The 12,379-nt window shown below is 51.7% G+C and overlaps 1 long non-coding RNA gene across 1 annotated transcript in view; it reads left to right on the plus strand.

Annotated features, from left to right (window-relative positions):
- Nucleotides 1-12,379, plus strand: part of LOC140407908 (uncharacterized) — a 220,649-nt gene that overhangs the window by 19,953 nt on the left and 188,317 nt on the right. The gene's annotated exons all lie outside the window — the stretch shown is intronic.

Consider the following 12,379-nt stretch of genomic DNA (forward strand, 5'->3'; position numbering starts at 1 on the left):
ATATGAGTTCGCGAAGCTTTGACTTACACAGGGGTACGAGGCAGGGGTGCCCGCTGTTGCCATTGCTGTTTGCGCTGGCCATAGAGCCATTGGCGATGGCTCTCAGGGAGTCGGTGGAGGTCGGCGGAGTGGCAGGGGATTATGAGAGGACAGAGGGAGTATCAGGTGTCACTCTATGCCGATGACCTGTTGCTATATGTTTTGGATCCGCTGGAGAGTATGGGAAGGATTATGGGCCTGCTGGGGAGGTTTGGAGGGTTCTCGGGGTATAAACTGAATGTAGGGAAAAGCGAGGTTTTCTCGGTGAATGAGCTGGGACGGCGGGCTAATTTAGGGGGGATGCCATTTACGGTAGCGAGGGATAGGTTTAGTTATTTGGGGATTCAGGTAGCGAGGGAATAAACGGGGCTCCATAAGTGGAACTTAACAAAGCTGGTGGAGGAAGCTAGGGAAGATCTTAAGAGGTGGGATACACTTCAGTTGACGTTGGTAGGGAGGGTCCAAGTGGTGAAAATGAATATTCTGCCGAGGTTCTTGTTTATTTTTCAGCCTCTCCTGATCTTTATACCAAAGGCCTTTTTTCGGAAATTGGTGGATGGATAGTGTATACAGGAGGTGGAGCAAAGTGGGGCTGGTCAAGGTGAGGGATCTGTATTTGGAGGAAGGGTTTGCCAGTCTGGAGAAGCTAAGGGGGAGGGTAGAGCTGCCGAGATGGAGTGAGTTCAGGTATCTGCAGGTTAGGGACTGCGCAAAATGTCTGGAGGGGGATCCCTAGGTTGCCGGGATACACCCTGCTGGAGCGACTGCTGCTTCCGGATGTGGAAAGGAAGGGAAGAATTGGGGATATATCCAAGTGGATGGGGGAGCAGGGAGGCGAGCGGGTGGTAAAGATCAAAGAGAGGATGGGAAGGGGAGTTGGGAGGGGAGATCAATTGGGGAGTTTGGAGTAAGGCACTGCAAACGGGAGCTCCTCCTGTGCAAGGGTGAGCCTGATACTGTTTAAGGTGGTGCACAGGGTGCATATGACTCAGGCGAGAATGAGTGGGTTCTTTCAGGGGGTAAAAGATGAGTGTGAGAGGTGTGGGCAGGGTCCAGCGCATAACGTGCACATGTTTTGGGGTTGCAAAATATTGGGAAGATTCTGGGCGGGAGTGTTTGCAGTCTTAGCCAGGATAGTGGAGGAGGAGGTGGACCCGGACCCTTTGGTGGTGAAATTTCGGGTTTCAGAGAAGCCGGAGCTCATGGGGAGGAGGAAAGCCGATGTTGTCTTCTTCGCCTCTCTGATTGCACGGCGGTGAATTTTACTGGCGTGGCGGTCAGCATCGCCACCGGGGGTAGCGGTTTGGTTGGGTAACCTGAGTGACGTCCTGTGGTTGGAGAAGATAAAATATGAGTTAAGGGGCTGTGGTGGTATGTATTAGGGGTCATGTGGGACTGTGAAGCCGTGATGCTATTGGCTGACAGATCCCGGGTCCTGGTTGGCTGTTGACTCCTGGCTCCGCCCTGAAGGCGGAGTATAAGAACCCGAGCTTCTCCCCGCCGCTTCATTCTGTTGCTGAACTGCTGGGGACAAGTCTCGCTTAATAAAGCCTCATCGACTTCATCTCTACTCGTCTCTCTCGTAAGTCATTGTGCGCTACAATTTATTAAGCGAGCTTAAAGGACTATGGAGCTCCGGATCGCCCCGGAATGCCTGCGGATCAGCCCCCACGCAGCGAACTCGGCAGCAGTATTTAAACACTGGCAAGCATGTTTTGAAGGCTACCTCCGAACAGCCCCCGGCCGGATCACAGAAGACCAGAAAATGCAGGTCCTGCATTCGAGGGTAAGCCCGGAAATTTACCCTCTCATAGAAGACGCAGAGGATTTCCCGACGGTGCTCGCATCACTGAAGAGCATCTACGTTCGCCCCGTGAACCAGGTCTACGCGCGCTACCAACTCGCAACGAGACGGCAAAGTCCCGGAGAATCGCTAGACGAATTCTACGCCGCGCTGCTAATTTTGGGACGGGGTTGCAGCTGCCCGCCGGTGAACACGATCGAACACACGGACATGCTAATTCGCGATGCGTTTGTGGCAGGTATGAACTCTCCCCAAATCCGCCAAAGACTTTTAGAAAGAGAGTCACTAGGACTCTCAGAGGCACGGGCCATTGCAGCTTCCCTAGATGTGGCCTCGCAAAACGCCCGCGCCTACGGCCCCGACCGCGCGGCTCCGTGGACCCCCGTCGCGACAAACCACCCCCCCCTCCCTCACAGGCTTGCGCGGTTAAAGTGCCCGACTATCCCGGGGGGGCCCACTGCTATTTCTGTGGGCAAGCGAAAAACCCCCGGCAGCTCTGCCCGGCCCGCGCAGCTATTTGCAAAAGCTGCGGCAAGAAGGGCCATTACGCGGCGGTGTGCCGGTCCCGGGGGGTCGCCGCAATCCCCGGAGAAGAACGAGCCCAGCGCATCCCAAACGCTCCCCAACCCCCCCCAGCGCCCCATGTGTGACCCGCGGGCGCTGCCATTTTGGGTCCCGGGCACCACGAGGGGAGGATGGGCGCCGCCATCTTGTGACCCCCCAGCCACGTGCGACTCATGGGGGCGGCCATTTTGTCCACCCCCGACCACGTGAGATCCATGGGGGCGGCCATTTTGTCCACCCCCGGCCGCGTGCGATTCATGGACGCCGCCATCTTGGATGACAACAAAGGACCCCAGCATCGATGGCTCCACGGGGTCCGAAGAAGACGCCGAGACACTACGCCCACGACTGGCTTCGGTGACTCTGGATTAATCACGGCCCCGGACGCTCCAGACGACAACAACAACGGTGCTAATCAACGGACACGAGACATCATGCTTGATCGACTCCGGGAGCACCGAAAGTTTCATTCACCCAGACACGGTAAGACGCTGTTTTCTGACCATCCATCCAAGTACGCAAAAGATTTCCCTAGCTGCAGGATCCCACTCCGTAGAGATCAAAGGGTTCTGCATCGCGAACCTAACGGTGCAAGGGAGGGAGTTTAAAAACTACAGGCTCTACGTCCTTCCCCAACTCTGCGCGCCCACATTACTGGGATTAGATTTCCAGTGTAACCTGCAGAGCCTAACGTTTCAATTCGGCGGCCCAATACCCCCACTCACTATCTGCGGCCTCGCAACTCTCAAGGTTGAACCGCCGTCCTTGTTTGCAAACCTCACCCCGGATTGCAACCCCGTCGCCACTAGGAGCAGACGGTACAGCGCCCAGGACCGGATATTTATTCGGTCTGAAGTCCAGCGGTTGCTGAAGGAAGGCATAATCCAGGCCAGCAATAGTCCCTGGAGAGCCCAGGTGGTAGTAATAAAGACCGGGGAGAAGCAAAGGATGGTCATAGACTATAGCCAGACCATCAATAGGTACACACAGCTAGATGCGTACCCTCTCCCCCGCATATCCGACATTGTAAATCGGATTGCCCAGTATAAGGTTTTCTCCACCGTGGACCTCAAGTCCGCCTACCACCAGCTCCCCATCCGCCCAGGTGACCGCAAGTACACAGCCTTCGAGGCAGACGGGCGTCTATACCACTTCCTAAGGGTCCCATTTGGTGTCACGAACGGGGTCTCGGTCTTCCAACGGGAGATGGACCAAATGGTTGACCAGCACGGGTTGCAGGCCACGTTCCCGTATCTCGACAACGTAACCATCTGCGGCCATGATCAGCAGGACCACGACGCCAACCTCCAAAAATTCCTCCAGACCGCTAACGCCTTGAACCTCACATACAACGAGGAAAAGTGCGTTTTTAGCACAAACCGGTTGGCCATCCTGGGATACGTAGTGCGCAATGGGATAATAGGCCCCGACCCCGAACGCATGCGCCCCCTTATGGAATTTCCCCTCCCCCACTGCTCCAAAGCCCTGAAACGTTGCCTGGGGTTCTTTTCATATTACGCCCAGTGGGTCCCCCAGTATGCAGACAAGGCCCGCCCGCTAATACAGTCCACTACCTTCCCCCTGTCGACAGAGGCTCGCCAGGCCTTCAGCCGCATCAAAGCGGATATCGCAAAGGCCACGATGCGCGCCATCGACGAGTCCCTCCCCTTCCAGGTCGAGAGCGACGCATCCGACGTATCTCTGGCGGTCACCCTTAACCAAGCGGGCAGACCCGTGGCCTTTTTCTCCCGAACCCTCCACGCCTCAGAAATCCGCCACTCCTCAGTGGAAAAGGAAGCCCAAGCCATAGTGGAAGCTGTGCGACATTGGAGGCATTACCTGGCCGGCAGGAGATTCACTCTCCTCACCGACCAACGGTCGGTAGCCTTCATGTTCGATAATGCACAGCGGGGCAAAATTTAAAATGACAAGATCTTAAGGTGGAGGATCAAGCTCTCCACCTTCAACTACGAGATCTTGTACCGTCCCGGAAAGCTGAACGAGCCGTCCGATGCCCTGTCTCCAAGCCCTCCATGAGGACCTCTGCCACCCGGGGGTCACTTGGTTCTACCATTTCATAAAGTCCCGCAACCTCCCCTACTCTGTGGAGGAGGTCCGTACAGTCACCAGGAACTGCCACATCTGCGCGGAGTGCAAACCGCACTTTTTCAGGCCGGATAGAGCGCGCCTGATCAAGGCTTCCCGCCCCTTTGAACGCCTCAGTCTGGATTTCAAAGGGCCCCTCCCCTCCACCGACCGCAACGCATACTTCCTGAACCTGGTGGACGAGTACTCCCGTTTCCCCTTCGCCATCCCCTGCCCCGAAATGACAGCGGCCACAGTCATTAAAGCCCTTGGCACCATATTCACACTGTTCGGTTGCCCCGCATATATCCATAGCGACAGGGGGTCCTCCTTCATGAGTGACGAGCTGCGCCAGTTCCTGCTCAGCAAGGGCATAGCCTCGAGCAGCTACAACCCCCGGGGGAACGGGCAAGTAGAGAGGGAGAACGGCACGGTCTTGAAGACCGTCCTACTGGCCCTACGGTCCAGGGATCTCCCAGTTTCCCGGTGGCAGGAGGTCCTCCCGGACGCTCTCCACTCCATCCGGTCGCTGCTGTGTACCACCACTAACCAGACGCCTCATGAGCGCCTCCTTGTCTTCCCCAGGAAGTCCTACTCCGGAACGTCGCTGCCGACCTGGCTGGCAGCCCCAGGACCCATCTTGCTCCGGAAACATGTGCGGGCGCACAAATCGGACCCGTTGGTCGAGAGGGTTCACCTTCTCCACGCGGACCCGCAGTACGCCTACGTGGCGTACCCCGACGGCCGACAGGACACGGTCTCCCTGCGAGACCTGCCGGCCGCCGGAAACACACACACCCCCCCGACACCGATCATCCCCTCCCTACCACTGGCGCACCCCGTGACCGCCCCCTTCCCGGGAGGATCGGTCCTCCTTCCGTGCCCGCCCAGGAGTGAAACAGGAACGAACACCGAAACGCTCCCAGAGACAACAATGCCTGAACAGCACCTGCACCACCACCGGGGCTGAGGCGATCGACGAGGAAGACCAGACCGCCCGCTCGACTCGTGGCATCGGCGTGAGACCAAGAATGTTGTTAGATTGTAAAAAAAAAAATGTTTTCTCTTACTAATATTGTAAATAGTTTCACAAACTTTGTACATAGCCCAGTGTAGGGCTAAAACTGTTGTAACATGCCCAAAATTGTCCTCCCAGGACCAGCCTTGTAAACCCCTACCACCATGCGAACCGCCACCCCGCCGGGTTCCTTTTGGTTGGAGAAGATAAAATATGAGTTAAGGGGCTGTGGTGGTATGTATTAGGGGTCATGTGGGACTGTGAAGCCGTGATGCTATTGGCTGACAGATCCCGGGTCCTGGTTGGCTGTTGACTCCTGGCTCCGCCCTGAAGGCGGAGTATAAGAACCCGAGCTTCTCCCCGCCGCTTCATTCTGTTGCTGAACTGCTGGGGACAAGTCTCGCTTCATAAAGCCTCATCGACTTCATCTCTACTCGTCTCTCTCGTAAGTCATTGTGCGCTACAGGGGCTCTGCAGAGGGTTTGACAAAAGGTGGGGGATGTTTGTGACCGTGTGTGAGGAGCTGTTCGTCGCAGGGGGTGGTTGGGGGGGGAGGCTGAAAAAGGGCGAAAAATTTGTACAGACTGTACAGTTGATTCCCGGGAAGTATATTTCCCGGGATGTTTATGTGTTGTAACCTGTTTTGATACATGTTGGTAATAATATACATTTTTTAAAAAGTTAATGCTCCCTAACAGGAACACAATAATCCAACTTGGTAGATAAGAAAAGTTGTAGTTCCACCCAGTTGGACAACAGTGGTTGACATTGAAGGAGGATGTTCTGATAAGCCCTGACAAAGGTTGCAGGCTGGTCGACAAGGATGAGGAGAGATAGTTTAACTTTGTTACAGTGACATAGGGGTGCATTTGTGACTTTAATCAGAGCCGTTTCAATACTGTTGCAGGATGGAAACCTAATTGGAGAAATACAAACATGGTGTTCAGGAAAGGTGTGCACAGATTTGGGAGCCTACAACATGTTCAAGCAGTTTGTAGAGTAGAGAGAGTGTGGAAATGGGCCATAGTTCGCAAGGCCAGTGGGGTCAAGTTCTGTCTTTGAAGAAGGGAGAGAATTGTTCACAATATCTGGTAATACAGGAACAGGAAGGGATGTTGGCTGGTTCGAGTGTCCCTTTATTGTTTGAAAATATGACTGTTAAACTTTCAACTGACTGGACATTTTGAAATTTGGAATGAGACAGAATAAACTGCATAATAATGCAAGGCCATCTTCCGAGGTGAAGGTGGAAACAAAATCTTCAGAGACCTATCCAAACTCATCACTGTCTGAAGAAGAGACATGAAAATACAAAGTGCTGGATATTGAAATAATGGCTGCCACAGACTGAACCATCCAAAACGTCTTGGAAATACACAATGGGTGAAGTATAACAGGCCAGGCTGCAAACGCTGCAGAGAGATTGCAAGTGACACAGGGAATGTGAAGAACGTTTTCAGCAGAGGAAACAGACTGAAAAGCTACGCTCTCTCCTTCCCTCTCTTTTGGAAAAAGCGTGTGTCATCCGGTTTGAGAAGTCACCGGTGAGAAATATACCAGCGAACTGAGATCTAATACTAATTGCACCATGTTTTACGTCTGACTGCATCCATGAGTCCAGCTAATCCAAATCAGCCACAACAGTTTGAAAATCTAAGGGCGGGATTCTCCGGCCCCGCCCGCCCGGCGACCAGAAATTCCCGCCTGAGGTCAGTGGGCCTTTACATGGTCTGCATGCCGCTCGCGCTGATCTAGCAGTGGGCAGGTTGGAAGAATCAAGCCCTATGCCTCAAGGACAATCGAAGGACATTTTATTTTAACTTTTTTTGATTGGACTCTAACTTCACTTATGTCTGACACCTATACATGTGTGGGCTGGAATGCTGCATAAGGGCCAAATGCTTGATTTTGTGTTTTTATTAGTTAATAATAACCCTTTACCGTCACAAGTATGAAGTTACTGTGGAAAGCCCTAGTCGCCACATTCCGGTACCTATTTTTTCCAGGTTTAGTGGTTAATGCATTTGCTTTTTCTTCAACTCATGAAGAACTTGTTTGATTGGCTACTCATTGCTCACAGTTTAAATAGTTAAAGGCATTTGTATTTGGAAAAGGCATATCCTGGTAAAGAAAATACACTGAAACTTTTGTTATTTCCAACCGAGGAGGGAGGGGGCCAATTCTCTCCTCGCCAGGTCATAACATAAGTGGGGGGCTCGTATCCAGAATGTGTTCCCACGCACTGAGGAGGGAAAGTAAATTGTCCCTTCAAAAACAATTTAAAAACTGCAAAAGGTTTTCTTGGGTCTGTAGTACTGAAGATCTACTGAAGTCCACATTCAATGTCAGTGCTTTTATAGAACAAGATGAGGTAACCACCAAGAAGTTAATGCCACTGTCCTCAGATGAATTAAAAGATGTAGCCAGGCACTTGGAGTGGAGTTCAGTCCGAAACCCAGAAAAGGATAGATTTTAAGGCTGCTGGTGAAACATTTGTCGGTGGAAATTGAAGACACTGAGGCGGATAAATTAGTGGGGGAAAAACTAAGACAGGAGCAGCGAAAATTGGAACTGGAATTTGAGGAGAGGGAAAAATGGAAAGGCAGGAATTGAAGCAGGGGAGAGAATTCCACAGATGACAGTGAGAAAGGGAGATAAGACTATGTTGGTTGTGTAGGGAGATAGAGGCAGTCAAAGCAGGGTGCAGAATAATACTCCCGAAAGATCAGGGAGAGCTTAGAGAGGCTGACAAGGCTGTAGAAAGCCAGCGGAAATCTGTAAGAGTACAGGGACCGAGAGGGATTGGAACATACCACGGGGACGATAGAACCTGTGAGCTTTGGAGGAGCTAGGGAAGGGCTACTGGGACTTAAAAAGGCCTGGACTAGGCCCACTCAAATTAAAATGGGTCAGGATGGAATCCATCGGAGTTGCAGTAGCTAAGGAACGGCCATTTTAAATTTAAAGGGCCGAAGCCAGCTCAGCAGCTGTAAAACAAAAGGGTCAAAACTAAAACTGAGGAAGTTAAAAGGGCTAAAGCCAGGATGGCAGGAGTGAAAGAGGCCCATGAAGGTGAAAATGTTAAAAAAGGTGAAGGAAGAGAGCCAGTGATCGATTTAACAGACACCTTCATGGTAGATTTAAATAGGGGCCAGGAAATTCCCAAAATAAACCAAGAAATAGTAAGGGTAATGCCTCAGTCAGCTGAATAGCCACAGCAGGAACTGAACATCCACTTAGGAACAATTGTTGCAGGGGGCACGGAAGAGTGAGGGAAATCCCCATTCTCGAAACAAAAGAGGGAGAAAGGAGAAGCTACCCAAAAGCAGACAATGCTTGTGGAAATCACAAGGCCAACAGCAGTGAAACGCATGCAGGGTTAACCACTGCTCAACAAAATGAAACAGACCGAGTGCGGGATTCTCCAACCCCGCGGCAGAGTGTCCACGCCGTCGCATTTTACGGCGGTGTGAACGGGCCGCTTCCAGGACTAATTCTGGCCCCTACGGGTTCCAGCACGGCGCTGGAGTGGTTCACGCCACTCAAGCTGCTGATACCTGCGCGAACTGTGCGCCGCGGTATCCGCGCATGCGCAGTTACGCCAACACCAATGCACACATGCGCAGTGGCCCCGATGCAACTTGGCACAGGACTACAGGGGCCGGTGCGTAGGAAAGAAAGCCCCCAGCCAGAGAGGCCGGCTGGGCAATCGGTGGGCCCCGATCGTGGGCCAGGCCACATCGGAGGCCCCCCCCACCACGGGGTCGGACCCCCCCCCCCCACAGGCCGCCACCTGACCTATCTTCTTTAAAAGTTTCTTTAAATAGGGCCCAGGAAATTCTCCGCTGAGGTCCCGTCGGCCCAGAGCAGGTTCGAACGGCGCTGGCAGGACTCAGCTCTTTTCTTACTCGGCCCATCCAGGCTGGAGAATCGGCCGGCCGGCTGCGTAGAGCGGCCCGCGACTGGCGTCGCGCCAACCACGTCAGCGCCAATGGCCCCTATTCTCTGCTCTGCGGAGAATCGCGTGCCGGCGTTGGGACGGCGTGGACCGTTCGTGGGGATTCTCCGGCCCGGCCCAGGGCTGGGAGAATCCCGCCCCGAGTTTTAAAATTCAATACAAGTGCAGTGCTGGACCTCAGGACAACAGGAGTAAAATAAGTCCATGAAGGGCCTGAACGTGTTGGACGAAGGAAGAGAGCCAGTGATCGGTGTAGCAGACACTTTCATGGTAGATTTAAATGGGGGCCAGGGGATTTCCCAAATAAACTAAAAAGAGTGAGAGTGATGACTCAGTCAGCTGAATAGCCACACGACAACCAGAATTCCTACAGTCGGCAAAAGTCCAATGTCAGCCCACTAACCGCCTAGAAATTAGACTTGTAAGAGTGCCTGAGTTGGAGTTAACGAGTTACAGGTTTTTGAGGTGGACAGCAAGATGTTAAAGGCTGAACTGAGCTAATCCGGCCAGCAATCCGGAAAATCTGCATGTTAAAAGCTTCTGTGCTAAGCAGCATGAAGGCAGGGTGAAGCACACAATACCCAGAACAGGGGTATTTCAAGAGCAGCTTGGTTGTTACCAGCAATCTGTGAGCTAACAGCCAGGCAAACCAACCAAACCCCTTACACGATACTTAATCTAGGGTCATAGCAAGGGACAGATGCAGAATCACTGACAAAATTATCTGTCATGCATACCACAAAAAAAAGTGCAACTTCAGAACCCTGATGACAGCCTAACCCTTTCAAATGAAGGCAGGTTTTGTTTGTAACCAAGCACCTGAAAGCAAAAACCGCTGAAAGAACACGATATCCAGGGCCTAACACAGTTCGGAATAATCTGGCTATTAAGACCATGTAGAGCAGACTGGTTGTGATCCGAGTAAAAGAGTGATTGTGTTTTTTCTTGGTTTTTTTATACCTTGTGATTAACTGAGAGTGAATCTCATTTTATTTGTTGTGATGCAGAGGTGTTACGGGGCTATGCCCTTCAAATTTTCAACTGTCTGGAAATTTTGCAGCTTTGAATGTGACAGGGCCAACTACTTAAAAATGCAAGGCCACCTTCCAAGGTGAAGGTGATAGAGCAAACAACCCTCTGAGATCTATCGAAATCCATCACTGAATAAAGAAGAGACATTTAAATGCAAAGCGATAGATATTGAAACAATGGCTGCCACAGACTGAACCACCCAAAGCCTCTTTGAAATACACAATGGGTGAAGTACAACAGGCCAGGCTGCAGACACTGCAGAGATTGCAAGTGACACAAGGAATGTGAAGAAAGTTTTCAGCAGAGGAAACAGGCTGAGGAGCTGCGCTCTCTCCTTCCCTCTCCTTTGGAAAAAGTGTGTGTCACCCGGTTCGAGAAGCCAACTATCAGAAGCCTAGCTGCAAAACCAAGATCTCGCAATAATTGCAACATGTTCTACGTCTGAACGCACGCATGAAACCAATGAATCCAAATCAGCAACAACATTTAAAAATCCACGCTTCGAGAACAACCAAAGAACACTTAATCATTGTGACCAACTGAAAAGGTTGAAAGAGATGAACCAGTTCACTCCTTCTCACCTCGTCAGAACATCAGTTTACAGGGAACAGGGTCAAGGAAACTGGAGACGAATATCATGGATTAGATGAGTTCAGGAAAGACATTAGGAGAGTTGGGAGAGAAACTAAAGAAGAATGTGAGTTCAGGGTTAGGGTGAGGGCGTTTCAGAGGAACTTTGGCCTGGTGGCAAGGTGGTGGGATCAGTTCTATTGGTGAGATTGCAGTCCATGTCTGCATCGAGCATGTCTCTGCTGTGTGCTTTGTCAAGGCCAACCAATTTTAAATGTATTTCATCAATACTGGCAGCTAGCATGAAAAGACTTCAGGTTGTTCTCCCATTACTAGATTTCCCCTAGATTCTGCCTTTGATTGGCTATACCCATCAGGACACTGCCCACTGAACCTGCCACCTTAATGAACAGGAAAGACAAATTGCCCATAAATGTTCACCAGCTGAGTGATCACCACCAGTGCAGCATACAGCTCTGTGCCTTTGGCCCTAGCCTGTGCAATGATGTCTACATGCTCCACTTTCTCCAATTCCCACCATTTTCTGGCAGCAAATCGGATCAGAGCTTTGAGTTAAGGGGTTCGCCATTTACACCTACTTCTCAACACCTTGCTGGAAACCTTTGCCACCTAGTGACTGGAAATGCAACTTGAGCCACAAAACCCCCAGGGACCCCATCAAGAAAATCATTGGCCAACTCGATGTTCAATGTCGGGATCCCAATTTGAATGCATTTAAATGTTTATATCAGGCCTTTGTGCCTGATAATCTCCCCCTCCTGTGGTGTTGGGTGCTCTGGTGCACAGATGAGCCAACACAGTTGTATGTGGTACAACTCTATTTTATTATAACTCTTATAATACAGTTCGTTCTGGATACTCTGCACGTGCTGTCTCCCTGAGTGTGTTTGGCAATAGATGTGTCCTGGTTCTCCTCTGCAGGTAATACTGACCACCGGGGTCGTGTCTGTGCTTTTATATCTTTCTGTCATTGGTTGTGGTGTTGTGTGTTCTGATTTGTCTGTTGGTGTGTCTATCATGATGTGTGTGTTTGAATATCATGACACCTCCCTCCCTCGTTAAATTGTCCATTCACGTCAGTGTGAGGGCATGCTGGTGGGAATTACGGCAGGTCTTCCAGAGCACGTATTTGGCGAACAGAACCCACCAGAGGACTTCAGGTCAGTGCCTCGCACGGGTAGGGGGGGGGGGGGGGGTGCGGGTGGAGGTTCATGCCTGAGCACTGCAGGGATAGGTGCCTTTGGGGTTGGCGGCTTCCTTGCCGTTTTTCCCATCTACTGCGCCGCTG

Source organism: Scyliorhinus torazame, chromosome 2, assembly GCF_047496885.1.
Source record: "Scyliorhinus torazame isolate Kashiwa2021f chromosome 2, sScyTor2.1, whole genome shotgun sequence".
NCBI classification, from domain to species: Eukaryota; Metazoa; Chordata; class Chondrichthyes; order Carcharhiniformes; family Scyliorhinidae; genus Scyliorhinus; species Scyliorhinus torazame.